General features: G+C 41.3%; 1 protein-coding gene and 1 long non-coding RNA gene across 6 annotated transcripts in view; one reads left to right on the top strand and one right to left on the bottom strand.

Annotated features, from left to right (window-relative positions):
• The window catches only part of BSN (bassoon presynaptic cytomatrix protein), a 196,539-nt gene that overhangs the window by 79,536 nt on the left and 91,970 nt on the right, over positions 1–25,033 (bottom strand). The gene's annotated exons all lie outside the window — the stretch shown is intronic.
• Positions 17,105–25,033, top strand: part of LOC308472044 — a 40,900-nt gene continuing 32,971 nt past the window's right edge. For both annotated transcript variants that reach the window (XR_013983265.1, XR_013983266.1), the window contains exons 1-2: positions 17,105–17,315; positions 19,709–19,963. This is a non-coding gene — a long non-coding RNA (uncharacterized lncRNA). The remainder of the gene's footprint in view (positions 17,316–19,708; positions 19,964–25,033) is intronic.

Here is a 25,033-nt window from a genome sequence, read left to right as displayed (position 1 = left end):
TGGAAGCACCAATCAGAGTTCTGATCACCTGCAAGATATATGCAACTCAGAGAGGCTATCCCCTGCCAGGCCATGCAGATGAGCAGGATTAGAAAGGGAGAAAGTGCTGCCATCGAATAAAAATAGCGAGTCACTTCAAACCCCTGTTGCTATCTCCTCTTTAATGAGAGACTTCCGTTGTGCTTCCTGTTTTCCAGATAGCATTGCTGACTGCAGCAATGTTTGGAATTGCATTAAATTATACTTGTCAAGATTAAAATTTCGAACTCATGGAACATTTCAAGTAATTTATTAATAGACACAAGTCTGGTGCTCATTGCAGTGCTAAGTGCCTAGGAAGCACATTTTGTGTCTGAATCAGAAGTTAAGCCAGCACCAGAGACTTCTGAAAATAATGTGTGAGGTGTACATTTATCAAACTTCTCATTCAGTTCAGCTTTCAGGAAAAAAACCTCAAAAGCTGTCAACTGCAATACCTTATTTTTTCCAAACCTTTTGCACAACCTCTACTTACTCCCACAACATGCAGCATCTTCATCCTGGCTTTTCAGTTTAGTTCATTACTTTTCCTTGTCATTTGTCATTGTCACTCAGGGTTTTGTTGCGTCAATAAATCAGATACTTTTAATCAGCAACTTAGAAGCACTTAGCATTTTTTAACATAAAAAAGCAGTGTCCAAAAATGACTTGGCGTGCAGTTCTCTGGGGAAGAAGGGCAACACTTGCCTCCCACCCAAAGTGACTAAGCAGTCTTGATGTGGCAGCAACTGCGGCCTTATTCCAATAAGATAGATCTAACAATTTATATTATATCTATATAATACAGAGCAAAGTTTTCTGTGAATAGAAATGAAGCTACACATACCACTGATTTTTCTAATAATAGATAACTATATACCAGCAAATTCTTGGAAATACTTGCTATACTTTGTGATCATGCCAGTTTGTGGAAACAATTTGTAGGCTCCCCACAGGCATCTGGTTGGCCACCTTGAACAGGGTGCTGGACTAGATGGGTCCTTAGCCTGTTCCATTAGGGTTTATTTCCTTGATCTATGGTGTCTACTTGGGATATGGGTATGCACACATGTCCGACAGACTAGCATGCCACTGGGAAGTCTGGAATGAAAACAGTATAACAGTTTATGCCACAGCAGACTATTTGTCTAACTGGTATCTCAGTATTGTCTACCTTGACTAGCAACAGTTCTCTAGGGTCTCAGGCAGAGAAGGGTCTTTCCCATCACCTGATGCTTTTGGATTGGAAATACCAGGAACTGAACCTGGAACCTTCATGCGAAATCCTTGCTATGGTCTCTACTCCCAAAATGCAGTCCTGGTTCTTTCCATGCCTTTGCTCGTATCATATTTGAGAGGTGGAATGTATCAGAAGCAACTTCCAGTGTAGCACAGGGGAAGCTACTGGTGGAAAAAATAAATCTAAAAAGTTCCATTGTATATGTGCATGGCTACAGATGCATGTAACAACAAGCCTTGTCAAATCAAGATCTTGTCCACAAGACCCATAAGACTTTCATTCAAATCATAATAATTGATGGTTTCTCTTGGGTTTAGTGATAATTGTCTCTCAGATGTGAGACAGAGTAATTGAAAGGAAATAAACTATGAAGACTCCTATATTTCGGGCAACGACAAGTGCTTGGGCAACCTGGGTCTCTTGAGCAACGGGGCTCACTGGAAGATATATCAGTTGTCTAAGATGTGCAAGTGGTTGGCTTGTATCAGGATCCTGCTCAACCCAGAAGAACCACCTCTAAGGAAGAACCATGAGACCCCACAGAGAATCCCAGTACAGCAGAAGTCCCAAGGCAGCCTGAAGTGCCTTAAACTCAGAGAAGGTGGTAGTGTGGATATAAGCTTTTCTCAGTCTCCTCTGAACTCATGCTGGGTTCGGTCCTCTAACCCATTTGCACAGCTCCAGATTGCTGTGGCTCAGTTCCTGCCACCTGAGATGCTTGTAATGGGCACTTTGTCAGAAGAATCAAGTGTATGTGTACATGTATGTGATGAACCTGGATACAGTAGGTGAAATCTAATGCCATGTTTGCCCTTTACATTCAGGGTACTAAACCTTTAGGTTGCTCTTCTATTTTTTGATTAAGCTAAATGATGAAGTTGATGTTAATTGGCTCGACTGACATTTTGTCAAAGTTTTAGCCATCAGCAAAATGAATAAAATAGCATTGGTTATTATGTTCAGCAAAGAATAGTGTGCAGAAGCTGTAACTTCCTACAACAGGGAAGGAGAGGATGGTGTTAACTTGCCCTAAGAATGCTTCTAAACATGATCCTGTAATAACATATAACAGGGCTAACAGCTAAGCCAATTGGAATTAATTCTCTAAGTCCTTTTTTGAAATCAAGTTACACCTTGCTTATATTCTCTTCTAAGTAGATTTCTGCCAAGATGTGTAAACTATGATTAAGCTATTGGTTGATTATTGCTGAAACCAGATCCGCCCCCCATTTATTAAATGCAACATTTTCTCTTTGAGAGGAATGAGTCCATCTCTTTCTTTTCTATATTTCTAAACTTATCAGGTTCTCTGTATAATCTGAACAATATTTACCACCCTCATAATTAAATTAGCCATGACACAATAATGGTCTTAGAAAGTGAATTGACTAGCCTGTGCCAGGGTGCCTCTGCACCCCTGCCAAGATTCAAAGACAACAGCTCTGACTCTCTGCGTCGACTGTCCAACAGCTTTGTATAGCAGATTAACTAGTGCTTTAGAACTCCTGCTTGGCTTCAGGTGCTTCAACTATTGTTGGCTGCAAGACCTTAACTAGAGGCATGGATCTTAAAATGGTTACACCCTCCCATAGCAGGGTTGAAGACTTTTCTCAATGTGCCATTTCCAAATGATTCCTCAAACAACATTGATAAGTGGCTTTCAGACAAATCAGATAAGCACTAATATGACCCCAATGAAGGCAGACATTACAGGTTGTATGGGGGGGAGGAGTGTACTGAGTTGGCAAGTTCTTTAAAGAGAAAGCAAGGAGTTAATTATGTACAGCCCCCAGGAATTGAACTCTAGTGTGTTGAGGATCTTATTTCAAATCAAGAATCCTGCAAAGAATATTTGTGGTTTTCAGCATCTCAGCATTCTGGAGAAAGAGTAGGTGACAATCAGATCTTATCTGTCCTTGAATTATAACAGGGCATGAGTTGCCATGGGATGTAATGGTTTCTTTTAAACAATCTTGCCATCGTATCCTAGGTCCAGAAGAGCTGGACCTTTAAGGGGCTTTTGCTACTACCACAGGTGCAGACTTTAAAAGAAGGGGAAAGCTGATGACATGTAAAAGCCTTTACGGTGGGAGCTAAATCGCTGGGAGAAATCCAAGCACCTTTAAACCTGTCCTTCCTGTGACTCTTACTATCAACCCGCTTCAGCTGCAAGTTACATTAAACTGCGCAAGAATAAAAGACAATCCATTTCAGACCTAAATGACTTAGACAGATGCTCTGCTGCCTCACTCTCTCTGCTAGGAAACCAATTACTATGTTCTGTGTGAGAAACGTTTTTACTAATACTGCAGGATGTTGATAAAAAAAACCCTTTGGAAGAGGGGAGGGGCTGAAAAGGCCAGGCTTCTAGCGTTCAGGTGAAGGCCATGCAAAAGAACTGCATGTAGAGAGTAGGCTGCTGATTATGGCACTTGTACAGAACAAGAAGGAAAACGAGACTGGTGTTATAATTGCAGGCATGCTTATGGTAGTCTTGTTGATGTAATTGGGGCTTACTTCTGAATAAATTTGTGTAGAATAAGGTTGCAAGGGTTTATCTTTTATCTCGCAATAACTTCCTAATAGTTATCTATTTATTTTGCAAGTTCAAGAAAAACAAGGTTCTGTTGCCAACAGAATTTGATTGTTCTGTCGCTTAGAAATAAAAACAGGGCATTCTGTGAAACAATGTAAACTTATATGCTGTTTAAAAGAAAAGGTTTGCATGATGTGATCCCAGAAATGTTAGCATATAAGGCAACCGGGTGGCACATCGTTGATGAAATGTATAAATTTTTCAGTCTTATCAATGTCAGCCCATAGTATCTACTAAAGAAGATTAGTAAAGAAAAGGAGTCAATGTCAATAGGAATCCTGGGTCCCCCCCCCCCCAATTCACAGTTAGACATATGACTATGAGTTCTAAGGGGCAGCTTGCTCATGCCAATTCCCTTTCAGTGATGAAGTTTACAACCTCTCCAGTTACTATTTAAGATGTGATAGTGATGTACAACAGGTCTTCACACTACAAGTAATGTGATTAAAAGCACAAGAGCAAGACCGTAATCTTATTACACTGGAATTATGCTTTGGCAAGAGCTGTTTCATTCTGTTATTTGGTCATTCACTTCCACTGTCTGCTTTGTTTTCTGCTTTACCTTCTCACTCTCCATAGCTATTTACAACTGAAGGTCCCCTTCCTCCTATATAAAAGTACCAAAGAGCTGAGTGATATGGTTGCCACCACCCTCCAAGTCTAAAGCTCTTATACTCTGGTCCCTTCACTCAGCATTTGATATACGGAAGCCTGTCAATGGTGTCAACCATGCAACCATTTGTGTACACTCACAAGAATCAAAGATCTTTAGGAAGTGGAGCAATCTGCCACCTCATGGGATTCACAGGTCTCTTCTTGCCAGTCACCATTCCATTTAAATGTCTATGGGGGCAAGCCATTTGGGGAGCCATGATTCAACCCCCAGATATGGTTGCAGGGTCAGGAAAAGTTTACAGTGATGGCTACAAAGGATCTTACCTTTTCCCTTCTTCTTCCCCTTCATGTGAAAGCTGCTGGGTTCAGCAGTACGGCAGCAACAGCAGAGCTCTGGCCACCCTCCTGCTTCCTTCCCAGAGGGCCAGTCACAGAGTTCTGCTGCTACCAAGCTGTCAAAGATGCCAGCAAGTTTCAGTCATTTTTTTAAAAAAGGAAGAGGAGAAAGGGTAAGAACCCACTACCACCACTGTAAGCCTGTTCCCTCCCACTGAAACTGTGTGAAGAACAGTTATTTATGCTGTCCTGCTTTCCTATCATGAGATTTGCACAAAATGCCCTTCCCACATCAAACAAATCCTGAAACAAAGAGAAAGGAAGCAGTTTTAGTCCCTGTCCAAGTTACAGGGTATTTTACACTCTCATACACAAATATACAGATTTTTAATGTCCACTGCAGCACTAACTTGGGTAGCAAGAACATGTTTCGAAGGAAGAATATGTTGGATGGTTGACAAGAGGTCAGTTTTCTCTGCTTTACTGCTTTTGGTGCCCCAGTCAGTGATGGATTGCTCTGCAAAGCAGTTGTGGTCTTGTGTCCAATTCTCCCCCCTTCCTGCATACATTTGATTCTTCTGAAGAGGCAAGAAAGCACTTATACAGCTTGGACAAATGATAAGCAGTAAACCTGCAACTTACTTTCACTTACGCAATGGCAGGTTTGCTTGGAGTGGGGGAATGAATGAATGAATGAATGAATGAAGAGCACGGAAAAACCCACCATTCCCTGCTGTCCATTTATTTATTCCTGTCTCCTATGTGTCCATAAATCCCCCATGAATTTTCCTCATGGCATTGTTGATTTTAAGATTATGAAATAGGGGGAAACATAAATTGATTGAATTTATCTGTTTCTTTGCCATTTATATTTCTTTGCAGTTTCTAGGACAATAAATGGGAGCACCTCTTACTCCCCAGGAAACAAAAATAGAATCACATTGCTAAAAATTCCCGACTGCGTATTTGGGTGTTAAACCAAAACTACAGGAAAGCTGAAAAAAGCAGAATAAACTGATTTCTCCCCACTGAGACCTGCTGCCAAATTGCACAGATCCTCTTTAAACTGAAGTTAAAAAAATAAATAAATAAAAGACAGGGCTAAGCTTACAGGAGAATTATCATTCCAAGCTATTCTGCTCGGGCATTAGACACTGAAACAAAAGCCAGGCATGAAAGTGGAAATGACAGTCTTATTCCACAAAGCTGATACGATCAGTTTCCCTGGGTACTTTATTCCAGATTATGAAAACAGAATGACAGCTACACCAGCTTCTAGGATGAAAGACAGAAAATTGCTGCATACAGTTCTACTGCTTTGAGAACATTTTCTAAATTGCAAAGGAAAGTGCTCTGAAGAATTTTTGCAGGCCTTTGTACCTTTTCCCTACTCTGACTTAACTGTATCCATAAGACCAAAGGGCAATGGAAGTTTCTTTTCCACCCCAAAATGACAGAAGCTTAAACAGCTCAACGGATCATTTCCATGAGGACTTACGCCACAAAGAATTGAGATTTGCTGTGTTAGATCAGCTTTATAGGAAGCCTCAGCAGAGGCAACAGCTATCAGCTGTCAGAACAGAGCCACAATTGTTGGTTTAGCAAACAACTGGTGATAAGACCTTAGCTGACAAAGATTCAGAATACAGAGATGTACTTTTGCATTTCAGGAATACACTGGTGTGTCTTCCCTATTATCTTTTTTTAAAATAACAACTTGCTGGTAGCAGGGAGGTTGTCTGTGGGTGCATAACGTTCACATAATCTGCCCTGGACATGTACAGTTGCCAACTTTTTTGACTGGTTCCGCTTCTGATGAAGAAGAAGAAGAAGAGTTTGGATTTGATATCCCGCCTTTCACTCCCCTTCAGGAGTCTCAAAGCGGCTAACATTCTCCTTTCCCTTCCTCCCCCACAACAAACACTCTGTGAGGTGAGTGGGGCTGAGAGACTTCAGAGAAGTGTGACTAGCCCAAGGTCACCCAGCAGCTGCATGTGGAGGAGCGGAGACGCGAACCCGGTTCCCCAGATTACGAGTCTACCGCTCTTAACCACTACACCACACTGGCCCGGAACTTAATTCGTTCCGGAGGTCCGTTCTTAACCTGAAACTGTTCTTAACCCGAAGTACCACTTTAGCTAATGGGGCCTCCTGCTGCCACTGCACGATTTCTATTCTCATCCTGAAGCAAAGTTCTTAACCTGAGGTACTATTTCTGGGTTAGCGGAGTCTGTAACCTGAAGCGTCTGTAACCCGAGGTACCACTGTATATACTAAATCAAGAACTGTAGCTTTTTGCCATCATTTACCTCTGAGAAACACAAAACTTCACCAGATTAATTTCAACATGTCGGGCTGACATGACAGGTACATAAACAAGTTCAGATTCTAAAAGCTAGCAACCATTTGAAAATTACTCGATAATGGAAAGAATGGTATACAGTGGTTATAAACACACATATAATCAACTAGCAAGTCAATACAGTGCTATAGAAATACAGCTGTGTAAATGGTACCACAAATGTCATTGAATGGGAGATCTAAGAAATTGGTATTATTATTAGTAGCAGTAATATTAAAGCAGGACCTCTGTGGCCAATCATAATAAATGCATACTGGTAGCCATTTACAGTGGAAGCTTGGTTCTTGAACTCCTTGGTACTCAAACATTTCGGCTCCCGAACACCGAATACCTGGAAGTACGTGTTCCAGTTTTCAAATGTTTTTTGGAAGCTGAATGTGGCTCCTGGCTATCGTTTCCGGGGCGCCTGCACCAATCGGAAGCCACGCCTTGGTTTTTGAATGTTTCAGAAGTTGAACGGACTTCCGGAACAGATTACGTTCGAGAACCAAGGTACCACTGTAGTTAAAAAGCTGGGGGGGGTGTTCACTCTTTATATTGAGCTGAGCATGTGGGAAAAGAAGCCAAACTTCACCTCCCCTTCTACCATACCTCCTTATCTATAACTGCCTTCAGGCACTTCTTCTCAGCTCAGTTCATTTCCGGTACAGTGGTACCTCGGGTTAAATACTTAATTCGTTCTGGAGGTCCATTCTTAACCTGAAACTGTTCTTAACCTGAAGCACTTTAGCTAATGGGGCCTCCTGCTGCTGCTGCGCCACCAGAGCACAATTTCTGTTCTCATCCTGAAACAAAGTTCTTAACCCAAGGTATTACTTCTGGGTTAGCGGAGTCTGTAACCTGAAGTGTATGTAACCTGAAGTGTATGTAACCCGAGGTACCACTGTACTGCTGCATGTGTGTGGCGGTATAAGGTTCTGTTCCCTTCCCCCATATGGTTTGATATAAAGTGTGTCCCCCCAATTCCTGCTTTATGGCCAGTGCCTCTGGAAACTTTGCACTACAACTGCCATCATCCCTGACCATTGGACCTACTGGCTGAGCTGTGGTCCAAGACATTTTGAGAGTACTAGGATAAGGAAAGCTCCTCTAAATTGCTGTGCTCACCAAATGTTCAATAAGCAAAAATAATAATGCTTGGGATTAACCCAATTGACTCTGATGCTGCCAGTGCACAGTGCTCCAATGGCTCATTGAGATGCTCATCCCATTAGCTAGGTTCAAAAGGTTGTGTGAAATCTACTGCATGTTCTTGGGAATTTTAAAGCCTCCTTCCCAGCACTTGCCCTCAAAGCCCCAAAGGCTAGGGGCCCACTGTTGTGGCATTCCATAAACTGTGGGGCACTGCTGCACACAGGGATTCTTGGGATACTGGCCACTATGATAAAGATAAAGATAAAGAAATCTACAAGGCCTCCGAATTAGAAGATATGATTTCTCAACTCTGCTTAAAGATTGGATTTCTGCTGTTGTCCATACATGTTTCCACAGCCCAGACCTTCTTCCCCTCTTTTCTTTTCTTTTCTTTTCTGTTGTGCTGCTTCCTCATCCATGGTTATGCCACATTTAATTTTACAGTCCTTGCTGTTAACAGCCCATGTTGTTAACTCATTATGACAATCCACTTTCTTTCATCATTGTTCACATAATTCATCTAGAAATCACTGCTGAGGCTGGTCTTCAGTGCCGAACCTCAGTGTTTACAGGCAGGTCTTCTGATAAAAGATTGTACCAGGTAATTATAAGAATTAATGCAAAAATCTGATAGATGGAATGTCAAAATATATGAGCCAGTAGGACTTTCATTGAATTCAGAGGGCCCCCCAAAAGTGCTTGCATTTAAAGGATAGGAATTTAGGTGTCTGGGGGCGGGGGAGCTTCTGACATAGGCTACTGGGTTTTATTTGTATAGTTTTGTTAACCCACAGCCATGGAAAGGTAGGTGAGCAGATATCTATAACTTGTGAAGACGATTAAATTGTTCTATAACTGTACATGACTGAGGAAGTCGTATCTCAAAGCAGTGATAACAGTAAAAGTCATATTCTATTTAGCTTCCCTACAAGAATATTACCAAGTAATGTTGTTTCACTACACTATTTATAATCAGCATAACATCAACTAAGTAGGCGTTATTGCTAAAAAGAAACGATTGCATCAGTTCATCTCTACCTTGGGTTTACAACATCAAAGTTGAGCTGCCACAGAGTTATGAACTATATCAGTAAATAGGCAGCAGGAATGGTGCATTGGTCGATATATTTATTGCCAGTCTTTAAAACTGTTGGGCTTAACTTGATAAAGACTGGAAATTCCTTCTAAGTAGCTCCATCTTTCAAGCCTTGTTATTAGCAGACACTAAATGACATCATCTCACAGCTCTCAGACTTGAGATCAATACTGAACGTTTTCACTGTGAAAAAAATCTATTTCTTCAATCTTGAATGTTTTGTTATATACTGACTATCTTCTGATGATGCACAATTAGAACAGTGGGAAAGTAAATCAGTGTGATATTTTTAATACCTACAACTAGAGATGTTGGAGAATTCCAACAAAAATGGAAATGGGAGTGGAAATTTTGAATGTGCAGTTATTCGTACCATGTCCAGAGCAGAAATCGATCCAATGATTACAACTGGTATTCACTGTCATTGCTGTCAGTCCCAAACAATATATACTGTAATTTATTACATACCACACTCCCAATTTATATTGCATTTCCTTTCCACTGAAATTAGTGGGATGGAATAACGTATATTATGAAGTAATATGCATATGGTTAGCCACCATGGGAATCAGGATGCTCTTGGTCTAATCCAGCAGGGCTCTTGTTATGTACTTTGGCTTCTGGTCTCCCAGTACAGGGTTTATTATCACAAGTGTTTTCAGGAGGATTTACAGTACCAAACAAAGATGATGATCACCATAATCATATATCTCAAAAATACAGGTGATGCAAACAAAAAAACAGTGGGAAGGCTGGCTACAGACTTGCACTCTACAGAACTATATTAATCCGGTTCTGTTGCTGTTCTAGAATTTATGGTATTTGTTTTAACGTCACAAATTATTCCTGAAGTTCCTCACAAAACTGATGCCCTCTCCAATAGTTATCAGCATGGAATAATACAATTTGCCAGGAAAAAAAGAAAACACAGGCAGTATCTTGAATTTCAATTAAGCCTATGCCACCACTAGGGTAAACACAGCAAGGCTGCACACAAGGCCAATCCACAGAAGTGTGAAGATGTTTGTTATGCAGTCATGCACAGTGTTGAGCACCTTGCATTTTAGCGATTTAAAAAACCTGATGGAGCACAACACAGTATCAGTACCTAGGAAGAAAGTATTTTCTCACGCTGCAAAATGAGAAATGCCTTTCTATATCTCTTATGGTAAAAAAAAAGAAGAAGTTGGGGAATTTAGAGCAGTTTTGAAAGCAGAAAAAAACAGGGCAAGGACAAAGATACAATGCCAGCAAGATCCCAGGAGACCATCTTATCTTCTTCTGCTCTGGAAACTTAGAAGGTAAAACAAATACTTCCGTGTGTGGGCTACTGAAGATGATACTAGCAAAGTAGATACAACTTGTCTTCCTTGGGGGGTCTGGCTCATACTTAAAAGAGAGAAAGAGAAAAAGAAACACCACATAGGAGCAGGATGGTGAGAGGTAACAAGAAAGTCTCCCCACCAGCAGCAGCTCACTGAGCTCTTAAATATCTTGTCTTCTTATTTTAACTTCAAGAGAGAACTCAACTGAACATGGCTAAAGAACCTAAGCAGAAAAAGATAACAAATTATGACAATATATTGTTCACAGAGTATGCAGAACGTAGCATCCTATAGGGAGAAAATTATTGCTCTCTTTTGCAAACAGTAACTACAAGTATGACAAGCGCAATGGAGCATGCCCTAAGTACTCACAGGGAACATTCTGTTGGGGATAGAGATGTTAGGGTTAGCAGCCCAAACACTGGATCACTACTTAATTAGTCCCAGCCATGGCAAAGAGGGGAAGCACTAGCCAGTGGGGAGAGGCTATTTATAAAGCTGAACTGTGAATTCATGAAATGGGACTGGGGAATTGTAGGAAGACTGGAAACTAAGCAGGCTGAGGGGTGGATGATAGTCCAGCTTCTGAACTTTAATAATCATTCAAACATATTATATCCAATGTTCCTTTGCAATGCTAAATGGCACTTGAGAAGCAATGTTACATGTTATTGTACAATGACTCACTAAGACTTTATGCAAAATGTTTATCTTTTATTTTAGAATGCTAGAACATTTCCTTTCCTTAAAAAAATGTTATTGATTTTAAATAGACAAAATGTACAAAACAAAACCCACCAAGTATATAATTTCAAAAACATTAAGTGTACACTTGATTGGAGATATAATTATGTCCTTTTTCTATTATGTCTTTCAGGTCTACAAAGCTTTTCCTATATATCGTTCTTATCTCAGAGTTTGCAAGCAATCAAAGAGCTCCAGATCTAGCATCCCTTTCCTAAGGGCCAAACTACACATGATGATGTTCCATGACTAGAGCTCCAGTATATTTTTCTTGTCCAAAAAGCAGTGGGGGCTACAGCAGGGGGAGAGGAGTGTTGTTGATGATGATTCATTGATTCAACTTGGCTGGGGCTAACAGCCCTGATCCAGACTGGGTTCCCCTCCTGCTACTATGTGAACAACAACAACAAAAGTCATTGGGAGCTCTAAACATGGAAAACCCACATCACATCTAGTTTGGCCCTTAATTGCACCTAACGTATGCCTTCTGCTTCTACTGATAACTATTTATCTAAAAATCAATACATATCACACGTCATCACACACCTTTTATTTTCTTTTAATATAAAATTATAATATTAATTCATGTAACCTGTAATACAAGCTGTGTATTATTTATTTATTTATTTATTTATCATCATCATCATCATCATCATCATCACTATGTTGCCCTTCATCCAAAGATCACAGTGTGGTTTACAATATAAAAACATAAACATACCATAGTAGCAAACAAAAACAAGACCCCCAAATTTAAAAGGCCATGGATTGTTTAATTAGCCAAAGGCTAACTATTACCCCCCAGCCCCAGAGATCTGTACATTCTTTTCCTAATTTAACCTCCCCTCCTATGAAATTCAAGGGAACTGTATTTTCTTCTTCTTTACTGTTGAAACTGTGAATCAAATGGGAAGATAGGTTTTTTCTTGCAAAATGTCCAATGAAGTTTATTATTATTTTAATATATATGCAACACTTAATCCGATGGTAATACGTCACAAGCCAATAATTATTACACTTGTTATCCAGTTTTAAATTTGTTTTTCCTCTTAATCCATTCTCAAAAAATAATTTAAGGATGTAAACCTTCAACCTTATATTGTACATCAGAATATTGAAGAAAAACTCTATTGATTAAGATGTTACTATGGATCTATGTACACACTTCATAACAGAGAATGCCTCAAATCTATGAAAAACTCCTATTGATTTGTCTGCCTTAATTAGGTGGATTCAGCCAATCATGAGAAAAAGGCACAAGATTTATAGATTGTCAAATCCTTCCACTTCTTACTGTTCCCTTAGCAGAATTAGGATTTCAACAAACCATTTTATTTCAGCCTAACATAGTAACCCTTATGCCAGAACTGCCCCCAATTTGTCACTGACTCAGACACATTTATGTGAGATAATCCTGCACTGAAGCAAATTATGATGAGGCATCATTTCATGAAGCTCTAGGAACGACTTGGTCTGAACTGGACACGGTATCTGCATGTCATGGCGCTTTCAGAGGTATGTGAAGCTGAGGCTGAGGAGTCACAAGTGGGCACAAGGTTATGCAAGTTCACTGAACTGCGAGACCCCTTGGCCCATGCACTGTGTCAAGATGATATAACATCTCCCAAAGGAAACGGATTACAATGATTCCTTTTGGCCATTAGGATGAATATGTTCTCATTAATCTTACAGAGACAGCCAACCGAAGAGTGCACTAATGTGACAAAGAGGGATATTTACAAGAGTTTGTATAGTTATAGGACAGCTTATTCTTTGCTTAATGTACATGGTACCTGCTATGCTACCGGCCACTAGACCAGCACTTACTCCAGCATAATCTAGTTGTGCTTCTGTGTGGCAGTGTCAGCCAAAGTTGGTAATTAAGTGCTTCAGAGTATTAATTTGCTCTACTCATAATGCTTGGATGCATCTGGAATGAGTTCTGGCAGCAGCACAGAAGAATGAGTTTGCTAGCCTTTTTGTTGTTGTGGCATGGCTCCTATGTCTTTGAAAGCTGCAGAAAACAATGCAGTAACAGGTGCAGCATTTCCCCATCACTGCGCCTCCATGCTGGATATAGTTGCACCTATTTCATTTCAATCTACCATGTACATTTGAAAGGTACAAGAGCCCTCGGAAGCGGGGACAAATGATTCTGTCCATTTCTGCTTCTCTGACTTTCCAATTTTTCAAATTTTAAGCTCAGCTGATCGCAATATCTGCACAAGTTTGCAAAAAAAGTCATGAAAATTCATCAGTATTTAAGTTCACATTTCTCCTAATATGTACATTTTAAATGAATTTTTGCCTTTTTCAAGCAATTTCCCCCATTTTATGCCCTCCCCCTTCAATATAGTAATTTTTGTGCACATTTTTATTAGAAGAATCGCATCGTAAAATTCAGAGGACAGCTGTGTTTCAGTTCGCATAGTGTGAAGCAGGTAGGCTTGCACTAAAATGTGAAGCAAAGCAAATTTCTCCCCCACCCTGCTTGGAGGAAGGAGGTGGCAAAGCTGTTCAGGAGAGCAGCTGGCCTGTGATGACGCGCCATGACTGGCCATGGAACTGATTGCTATCCTATCTTTGGATGTGACTGGGAAGCAGCATGGGAGAGAGTCACCTGGTGCTCTCCAATGGGAATGGCTTTACTTCTTCTGCAAAGATTGTGTTGGAAGCTAGGAGAAAACCCTAAATGAATAATGCCAACCCAGCATTGTTCATCCTCATAAGCTTCCCCTTCCACTGACATTTCAGTTTCTAGGAAATGCTGAACTCCTCCCACCAGGTTAAAAGCGGTAGTGCGAATTCCAAGGCTTCAGCCTTAAGAATGTATGCTGGTGAAAGAAAGTTATTCATTACTTATTTTGTTTCCTCTGAAAAGTGATATATGCTCTGTCACTAACTGTGTTCCTTTTCCTGTGGGAGATTGCAGCAGTATTTAGACATCATAGTAGCACACTGTGGACTTACATACTCTCCCCTTCCCTTTCTTCCTCCACAGTGTCCAAAAGGGGGTGTTCTGAAGCTTTCCCTTCCACTTTTGCTTAACTACAAGCTTGTTGTGTTGTCAGAACTGACAAGCTGTGATTAATGTTAACTATTTTTTTAAAAAGAATACCAAACCAACTTAATTCAATTATGTATAATCTATCACTAATTTCCTCAAATGGCAACAACATCTATCCATATTAATTCAAGAGGAATATGCTTCATTTATACATAGTTCATGCTGCTACTTCTGTGGAATTAAACTTCAGCAGACCCACTCTGCTTTGCTGATGAAAAGAATGTAGCAGTCTTTCCATATTGCCTTAAGTAAATCTGGAAATTTCTTCCTTTGTAAAAGAAATAATAATAATACATTAATTTATTATTTATACCCCGCCTATTTGGCTGGGCTTCCCCAGCCACTCTGGGCGGCTTCCCAAAAAATATTTTTTTGGCCTTGACCATAGTGTACTCAAAAGCAACTAATCACGAACTGCTTGTGGGCCTCGGATGCAAATGCATCTGCTAACATCCGTGAATACTGGCTGTGCTGGCTGAGGCTGATGGGAGCCAAATTCCAACAGTATCTAGAGGCAGTGGCGGAGGAAGCTGCTTGGGCATCTGTGGCAGCACGCCCAGGGGCGGGGCGCAGCCCGAGGACTCCGAAGTCTGCCTGCCTCCTCCCACTCAGCCGCCCTACAGTCACTGGCAGAGGAAGAGGAGTGCGGGGGGAGCGTACCACCCCTGACAGCGTGATCCCAGTGGGGTGCCATCGCAGCTGCCCCTCTGTCTGCGCTGGGTGCCCCACCCCCAGGACATGCGCCATGCCCCTGTGGGCAGCGCACCCCACCCCCAGGACGCATGTCACTCCCCTGTGGGCGGTGCACTCCACCCCTGGGACATGCACCATGCCCCCAGGACGTGCGCCAGCCCCGCGCCCGCCTCCTCTTCGCCTCCCTACAGCTGTGGGGGAGGCAGTGGGCGGACCGTTTGGGCGCACACGGAGCCTGTGCATGCCCAAACTACTGCGTCTTTTCCAGGAGAGACGCGTGGCTTGGGCACGCTGCAGGCCCCACGATGAGTGCCGCCTGGCTTCAGTGGTGACACCCGGGGCAGTCTGCACCCACCGCACCCCCTTCCTCCGCCTCTGTCTGGAGGGTACCAGGTTGGTTACCTGCAGTAGGCTGGATGAATAGCATGATGCTGCAGATGGAAATGTACAGGGCAACATGCACAGAATGGTGCTTACACATGTGGATCTCTCATGCTGCAGATCTATCCAGGGAGGCACAGCTTGATCTCTAAAACTATCAAAATCTTCAGTATGGCTTTCATATCAGATCCACTGCCAGAACACCACTTATTACTGGTGAAGTGTGAACCCGTAAGTAATGGGGGGGGGGGGAATTTTACACATCATTCTGGTGGCATTTCTACAGGAAATGACTAATGCGAACAAGCCTGTATTGTCTTGTGAAACGAAATGTGGTGGAATTTCTCCACATAAGCCATGTCAATGCACTACAAACACATCACTTCAGAATAAAAAATTGAAACCTCTATTACAGTGCCCAAGATCATTTTGCCTGCCAATCCCAATAAACTGAACATTTCGAGGTGTTCCTTCAAAGCTGCTGCTACAGAGCCTAGGCTGAAGTCTTATTACCATTTACATTGACTAGAAAATTAATCTTGATGTCAATTACTATTAAAGAAAAGTCCAGCCAGCTGCCATGGATAAATCTTGTTAACCACAAACTGAATTACTGTACAGGGTCTAGGCTGATTCGAGCTAAACTAAACAACACAAGAGGTTTTCTTAATTAATTAAAATATATGCTTAGCTTTAGGGTAAGCTTCCACATTGGTGCTAGTATAGCATTTGTGCCGTGAATGCTCAGCAGCCTGTTGAAAATATGTAGTTTGTCAGTTGTGCAATTGCTAGTACTGTAATACTTGCAGTAAACATGACCGCCAGGATCTTGAACTGCACTAAAGACCCATTTAGCATCTCCCGGTGACACAGATCATTGCTGCACATCTTGTGCAACTGGGCTCAATTTGAGGTTGAGTCTTGCCAGGCCTCAGCCCCACAACCTCTTTTAAATGCTAGGGAAGTATAATAAAGAGAGTCTCTAAGCATATTCAGAGTGCTATTCTTTGGGAAGGGAGAAATCAAGGTGCTCAGATTCGCCGGCTCCTAGACTGAGATGAGCCAGAGTTCAATCCTGTTTGTAAAATTAAGCATCATGCTTCTAAGTGCAAGAGGTCCACCCAAATAGGAGGAGCATATTTTGAAGTTATGACACTTGCATAGGAAGAGGGATGGACAACTTGGTGCCCTCAAGATGCTGATGGACTCCAACTCTCATCAGCCCCAGTCAAAGGTCACTGATAATAGCAGTTGTAGTCCAACAACATCTGAAGGGCACCATGTTGAATGTCCCTGCTGCAGAACTATACACAATGCTACTTCAGTATACGAAAATGCTGTTTCAGATAACTGTTCCACCTCTTTAAGATGAGGTTTTTTTTTAGCCTCCTCTACTAAACTACACACATGCAAATGTTACATCACAAACAGCTGTCCAGGACCCATATTGTGACAATTACTGTCCATGCAGGTGAAGCTGTGAACAGACTGGTATTCTCATAGATGCTGTCAAAATCCTTGGAGTCTAAGGTCTTGTTTGCACTCTTGTCATTTTCATTTCATTCCATTGTTTCAGTTCCAGTCGTCCTGAAATAATCTTTATGTGTTTCCTTGATACACACTTCCCCCTCCAAGATTTACAAGAGTCAAAAGTGATTTTTTTGCTGAATTTGCTCCAGTGGCCATATGGACATATGGACCCCAACAGGTATTACTCAATTTACTGAAAAAAGTAAGGGTGGGTTAAGCAAAATTACATTTGAAATATTCTGTGCTTATTTGGCTCACACACTTTAAATTATGGTAGTGTTCTGATCAGACTCACAGTTCAATAGGATAGCAAGGGAAACAGAAGGCTATATCTTTTTTTCTTAAGACTGTGGAGTCTTAAGAAACAAAAAGTTTCAGGAAATTGGATTTGAAACACAGGAGCAGATACAAGAGTTGCAGGAGCAACCTTCTTTATAAGACTTCTGCCAAGCCAGCCTAATCTTTTAATTAGCTCAGCCACTGATTGTAATCAGAAAGGAATGAGAATTTTAGCACAGCACACAAATATTTGATTTTGGGAGATGTGCAGGGATGGACAGCTTGATCTCCACACTTGTTGCAGTAGATATGCAATGTGAACTGGTGGTATTTTTTGTTATTATCAGAATAATTCACATTTCTTCTTCTATTTCTTCTTCCTGTTCCTTTTTGTGTGTGTTAAATTTTGAAAAATAATAATAAAAGGAAAGTGTCCCAAGGGGAAACGTTTAAGCACTCCTCCATCTTCTCCAAACTAGGCCTTGTTCTGTATGCAACTTCTTCTTTTTAATCATTTGGAGGTGCATCTCTTGAGTGTTTCATCTCATTTGGCCCTGAGGCCATAATCCAGAAGGCACGAGCACACATGTTTCTCTTTGAAAAACGAATATACCAGCACTGCCATACACCATGTCACATTATAAAGTGCTTTTTAAACTTCTGGTGTTTTGCAACATGTATATATTGCAGCTACCGGTTTGCCATTTGCAAAAGCAAAAAAGAAAACCCACCCACATTGGATGTGCTGAGCTATTCATAGGATTCCCTATGGGCTGTGGCCTGAGGGTTTCCTCCTTGTTTGTCTTTCCATCTCTTTTCTCCTCTTTCTAAACGAATATCATTCTTTTAGAGCTGCTTCCTTGTTGTTGTTTAGTCGTTTAGTTGTGTCCGACTCTTCGTGACCCCATGGACCAGAGCACACCAGGCACTTCTGTCTTCCACTGTCTCCCGCAGTTTGGTCAGACTCATGCTTGTAGCTTCGAGAACACTGTCCAACCATCTCGTCCTCTGCCGTCCCCTTCTCCTTTTGCCCTCAATCTTTCCCAACATCAGGGTCTTTTCCAGGGAGTCTTCTCTTCTCATGAGGTGGCCAAAGTATTGGAGCCTCAGCTTCACGATCTGTCCTTCCAGTGAGCACTCAGGGCTAATTTCCTTAAGAATGGATGCATTTGATCTTCTTGCAGTCCATGGGACTCTCAAGAGTCTCCTCCAGCACCATAATTCAAAAGCATCAATTCTTCGGCGATCAGCCTTCTTTATGGTCCAGCTCTCACTTCCATACATCACTACTGGGAAAACCATGGCTTTAACTATACGGACCTTTGTTGGCAAGGTGATGTCTCTGCTTTTTAAGATGCTGTCTAGATTTGCCATCGCCTTTCTCCCAAGGAGCAGGCGTCTTTTAATTTCGTGACTGCTGTCACCATCTGCAGTGATCATGGAGCCCAAGAAAGTAAAATCTCTCACTGCCTCCATTTCTTCCCCTTCTATTTGCCAGGAGGTGATGGGCCCAGTGGCCATGATCTTCGTTTTTTTGATGTTGAAATTCAGACCATATTTTGCGCTCTCCTCTTTCACCCTCATTAAAAGGTTCTTTAATTCCTCCTCACTTTCTGCCATCAAGGTTGTGTCATCTGCATATTTGAGGTTGGTGATATTTCTTCCGGCAATCTTAATTCCGGCTTGGGATTCATCCAGCCCAGCGTTTCGCATGATGAATTCTGCATATAAGTTAAATAAGCAGGGAGACAATATCCAGTTCTAACTGTATCTTCTTGTCCCACATAGAGATTTCTCAGGAGACAGATGAGGTGATCAGGCACTCCCATTTCTTTAAGAACTTGCCATAGTTTGCTGTGGTCAACACAGTCAAAGCCTTTTGCATAGTCAATGAAGCAAAAGTAGATGTCTTTCTGGAACTCTCTAGCTTTCTCCATAATCCAGCGCATGTTTGCAATTTGGTCTCTGGTTCCTCTGCCTCTTCTAAATCCAGCTTGCACTTCTGGGTGTTCTCGGTCCATATACTGCTTAAGCCTGCCTTGTAGAATTTTAAGCTGCTTCCTACATTTCAATTTTTGTTCGGAAGAATGCTTCCCCATAGGAGACAAAAGTAATGCAAGAAGGATTTATGACTACATCTACTCATGAATCAGACACAGGTCTGCTGAGACTTTTGCAGGTTATTTACAGAGCTTTCCTGTGATTGAAGACCATAAGAAGGGCTGAAGCTTCCATTTTTCAATGAAAGGGAAGCTGAACACCATTTGAGTTACCGTATTTTCTGTTCCGCAGGTCAGACAGCAGGCAACGAAGTGTTAACACCCCTTCAAACCCAGAAAAAAATATTTCAGCCTGCCAGGAAAGAAGCTGAGGATCATCTCAGTTTAGGGATTAACTTTAGAAGCAAAAAGGGGAAAAAGAATTTGATACATCTCTTAAAAGAACAAGAACAGTAACTGAAGAGAAACCACAGCAATACACCCAAGCAAAAAGCTTATGGAGACCACATACAACAGAGAAAATGCTGATAGTACAGATGTTATTATGGTATGTATATTCGTGTTTTTATATTGCAAAATGCCCTGTGATCATTGGATAAAGGGTGGTATAGAAATTGAATTCATCATCACCACCACCACCAGGTTTCTTTAACCAGAACTTACACCCTACCCTACCAATGTTAGGCTAAGAAAATTTCACAATTTCTTCCTCTACCAACATTCTCTGTAAGCCAAAAGACTGCATGTCCCAGTCTTTTGCAATGTAATGAGCCACTGCTAATAATTGAAAAGAGAAAACAGCAGGGAATTCACATTCTCGCAGCATGAACCCTGATATTTTACTGAATGAATACACTTATTAAATTGATTGGTTAATGGAGCATGTGTGCAGTGTTAGCATATTAAGAACAGGAAGCTGGACAGATATTTCCCTAGTGGTTTGGACCCAAACAGTATATAAATATGCAAAGTATCAGTTCGCTTATCACATACGGAAGGCAACTACGGGTCTATAAATTTACTTCCAACACACAGTAGAGGAGAATGTTGTATCAAAATGGTTGTATTTCACTAGAATTCTTCTGAAGTGCTTTCTGCTGTCATGGGAAATGTAAGAATTTACCACATAGTAACAGTATTCCCCATGTACATCTTTGCTGATATTACACATAATAAGTAATAAGGCTCCAAAATTCACCTATCCATCAAAGATATACAGAAAACCCCCAATTTAATGTTGCACAGCTGTGAGATTTTAATAGTGCTGTAATATATAGCAAACATAAATTTGTGTGGTTTCATCTATTCAAGATACTCACGCATTCCAATCCATGTCAGTAATGATAAATGCTTCAGATCTCAAGCTATGCCTTTCAGTGGCCCTTGGCTTGCTAAGCTGCTCCACACCGTTCTATGTTGTACTAATGACAAGTTTGTGTAAGGCCAGATATACACCCAGCTTACACATTGCCAATTATGCTGGAGTTTACCGTTTTTAAACGTGTGAGTAATGGGGGGAACCACTTGAGACAACTGTGGAAATATGGAGCGGACAAGGGATCAAAGAGCTACAGGGAAGGGTGCAAGAGTTGAAACACTTCTTTGTGACTCTATCTCAAATAGGAGGATGAACCCACAATGAGACTCAATTTGAAAAAATAAAGGAAGAAAAAGCTAAAATGCTTTTATAAAAGTTGAAAAGGAAAGAAGGGATGATGGCGAACATTTATCTGAGTAATTGCTAGCATGAAAGGGGATTTCCCCAAACCTATTTAGTGAGGCATTAAATAAAAATCCAGAAGTGAAGCACAAACTGGACAAGACACAGCTGTGAAGAAATCTGTGAGCATCGTTGATAGTAAAACTTGTGTGAAAACTGGTTACTGAAGACATATTGTTAGCTTTGACACAGTAAACTTTCAGCATCAGAGCAGGGAAGCCTAATAAACTAGTTGTCAGAGACATATAAGGGGGTCAGTTCACAAGTAACTCCAAACCAAACAATGGATTGGCATGAACACGTGAGCTTCCACAGAGGAGACTGCAGCTACTTTACTTCTCCTCCAGTGCTGATGTGGGGAGTTAAGTCATGGTTTGGCTTAGCATATCATCTGAACCTGTGCTGGTTGCTTTGTCTGTCTCCCGATAAACACGTTTTGAACGTTTTTTGGGAAGCCAAATGTCTGATGGGGCTTCCACAGCTTCCGATTGGCTGCAGGAGCTTCCTGCAGCCAATCAGAAGCTGTGCTTTGGAAGTCGAACGTTTCAGAAGTCAAACAGACTTCCGGAACAGATTCTGTTTTACTTCCGAGGTACAACTGTACTCTGATCCTAAACCTCTGCTGCCTTGCAGGATATCTTGGGGAGGAGAAAAGGCTAAGGAATAAACCCTACACAATTCTGCAGTGGAGTTCCTATGATGGTTGGATGGCACCTTGTACACCTCCTTCTGGGAACTCCTGCAGCCAAGCTGGTGCCACATCAACAAAGCTGAGAGGAGGGTCCTTTCATCTGGGCAGTCCAGGACCTCCATACACACTGCCCAGGCTTGTGTCCCCGGGAGGTCACTTAGTTGCTGCTAACACAGTGATCTGACTTCACCCCCAACAGCACAGTACATTGTGTCTCGAGAAAGATACCACCAACAGCATATTAACATTAATAAATGAAAATATTATATTCTACCTGTTGGACAAAACTATTGTATAGAATTTGGATTAATATTTCAAAATGTTCTGATTTAAGAAATTGTCACATAATGTCTACTAAATGGATTAAAAACTGGCTAACTAACAGATCTCAGAACTTCATCTGGATGCCAAAGGGAGAGAGTCTGGATCTCAGCCACATCAGCTTGAACATTAATCCTCTTCTCCTTTGACACTGATACCATGGCAAAAGCCTGCCTTCTAATCTGGCCTAAATGTTTTCCTTAGGAACGAGGAAAAGCCATGGAATAGGCTGCTTCTAAATTTGTCATAGCTACTGTGGCATCCATATCCCACCAATGGATGCATTTAAATTGCCTATGATGTAGCCTTTGAGATTAAACACTATCCCTATAATGCAATAAAAAACGCTTACTTGTTTAGTTAACCTACCTTCAAGAACACCAGGAAAAATCCACCACAAATAGTGGTGTGTGCAGGGAAGGGGCTGAATGAAGCACATGGCTGGTGCAACTGAGAACATGGAAGGGGAACATGGCCTTAGTGGTGTGCTTGCTGGCAGAGATAGTGGGCTGCTGGGGATATACAGTGTTGGTGTGTACATCTTATGTCAGCCAATAACATTTGCCACTCTGGAAACATATACAAGTCATAATCATGTTAACTTGCATCTTTTCTTAGGGAACAATCATCTTTACTTAGGGAACTGCTATGCTCCCATTAAGTCATCACCAAAACACGTATAACCAATGTGCAATGATATAGTTTGTTATGTGATGCAAGTTTCATGTTTGTCCTTCTTGTTTGCACATTTAATCTAACCTCAAGAAGCAGGAAGCATCATAGTAAAACATTCTGAGTTGGTATTTTGGAAAAGCTATGCATTTATGATTAAATGAACAGTAGTTCCCATTTCAGTTCCCATTACATATTAAATAATTGATGTTTCAAACACATTCATTTAAACGTGGAGGGAAAGGCTGCCCCCAATGTCTGCAGACACAGTATGCTTCTTATCACTTCACTGCACCATCAAACCACCCTTCTGACTGGATGCAAAACATCCATAAAGTTCTCAGTCACCTGCACTAGGTCGCAGACTTCTTTCGGGCACAGTGAGAACAGTTACTTTGTTCTCTACCGGCATGAAATTATCATGGTGTTTTCTACCCTTTGCTTATCACAGTGGGGAACCGCTATACCAAATCTCTGCTTTTCAAACAACATGCAGCATATTCTTGTAGATCTCCAGGTTTAAGGAGTTAACTTGTCCTAGTTTTGGTTAATGGCACATTTCTTCAGAAGTGTTTATTTCGTTCGGAAAAAGAAACCACAGGAAGTACTTGTTGAAAGTGTGCCAGCAGATGGCACCTGAGAGCAAGCAGCCAGAAATGCAGGAAAGAGTCATGCCAGAATGCTATAGCATAGACAATTCATATATTATGCTAGACCCAGCTTTCTTCATGGCAGAGTCATCATGATATGCAAATAATCACAATCCATCAATGAGAGAGTCTGGAAAAAGCTCCATATGAACAAATACACAGGGCATGCTGTTGTCAAGTAAATATCCAGAGAGTTCAATTCTAGTGTACCCATCAATATCCTATGTTCACTATGTGTATAACTTAGGGGTACAGCCATGCTAAATGGCAAAAACTGTCAGTAACTACTGCAGATGAGGAAATATGTCTATTTCTGTTTCTCTCAGTTTCTCATTTTTCCAACGTTAAATTCAGTTCTCCACATTTCCACTGGAGGAATTCAAGGTAGTGCTAAGAGAATCGCTTGTATGGGCTTCTGCTAGTGGTATTGGTTAGCTGAATCCAGCCCAACAAAATATTTTTATCCTTATGAAAATTAACCAGCATTTTAGCGCTAAGTTCTACTAATTACATTTTCAAAAAGGATAGCTTTCCTAATATTTATATTTTCCCTAATATCATGCATGTTTCAGTAGTATATTCATTTTTATGCACATTTGGCCTTAGTATATGCCTTTTTGTATACGTTGCTTGGCTGAAGGACTGCCCTAGAAATGCAGAGTATTGCAAATTTTGAAGGATGGCTATGTCAGCTTGCATATTATTTTAGAAAATGTGAATTAGGTAGGTTGGCCTTTAAATGCAAAGTGAATCAAATTTCTCCCCCATCTATAGTAACAACATCCATAGTGAATTACAACATTCTAAAATACAATATAAAGGACAGTTTGAAACAAAATTGCAGTCGCAAGAGTAATATGGGTCTTCAGGTGTCAATGGCCAGGGTAAAGAGGGGCATCGTGGCGAGGGAATTCCACAACGTGAGTTGTATTCCATTCAGTTCACAGGAAAGGTTGTTCTGTTTTCTTACCGGATAGAATGCCTGACAAGGGAAGCAAACAGTTCTCTGGTTCTCCCTGTGCCATTTTTAATTTGAGAGCAGTGAATTCCTTTACGAGCATCCATGATCAAACGTCAGATCAGATTGGGTTCCTACCCCCACCAATCACTTTAGCACTAGCCTCTGGGGCCAGTGTTTTCTCTTTCCTTTGTCTCAGGGACCACTATAATGGACCCCACTGCCAAAGAAATAGTGTGCTCGCCTGTCATGCCACATGTGAGCAGGAGAAAGGATTATCTCTTTTGCCTAGAACACAGGAAAAGGACAACTCCAATCTCTGCTGTCTAGGGTCAAGCCAAGGCCACAGAAACACAGAAGACACACAACAGTACAGGCAGCCCCCCCAATTACAAATGTTTAATTTGTGTGTGATCGTGTCTATGCACATCACAGTGGGTCGGCATCCGGAGGTCGAAAGGCCAGCTGGCTAGCCCCCAGCTGGATTGTCTCCTTCCAGCCATGCCACTGCGAAGACCCATCAACATAAATCAGTGACCCAAGCCTTGGGCACACTATACTTAGCAGTGTAACTGCACAACGGAAGAGACTGAGGCTTGTGAATA

This window comes from Podarcis pityusensis (genome assembly GCF_964106645.2).
Source record: "Podarcis pityusensis genome assembly, chromosome: 2".
In the NCBI taxonomy this organism is placed as follows: domain Eukaryota; kingdom Metazoa; phylum Chordata; class Lepidosauria; order Squamata; family Lacertidae; genus Podarcis; species Podarcis pityusensis.
Note: the sequence above shows the minus strand (reverse complement) of the source record. Positions and strands in the feature narration are given on the sequence as shown.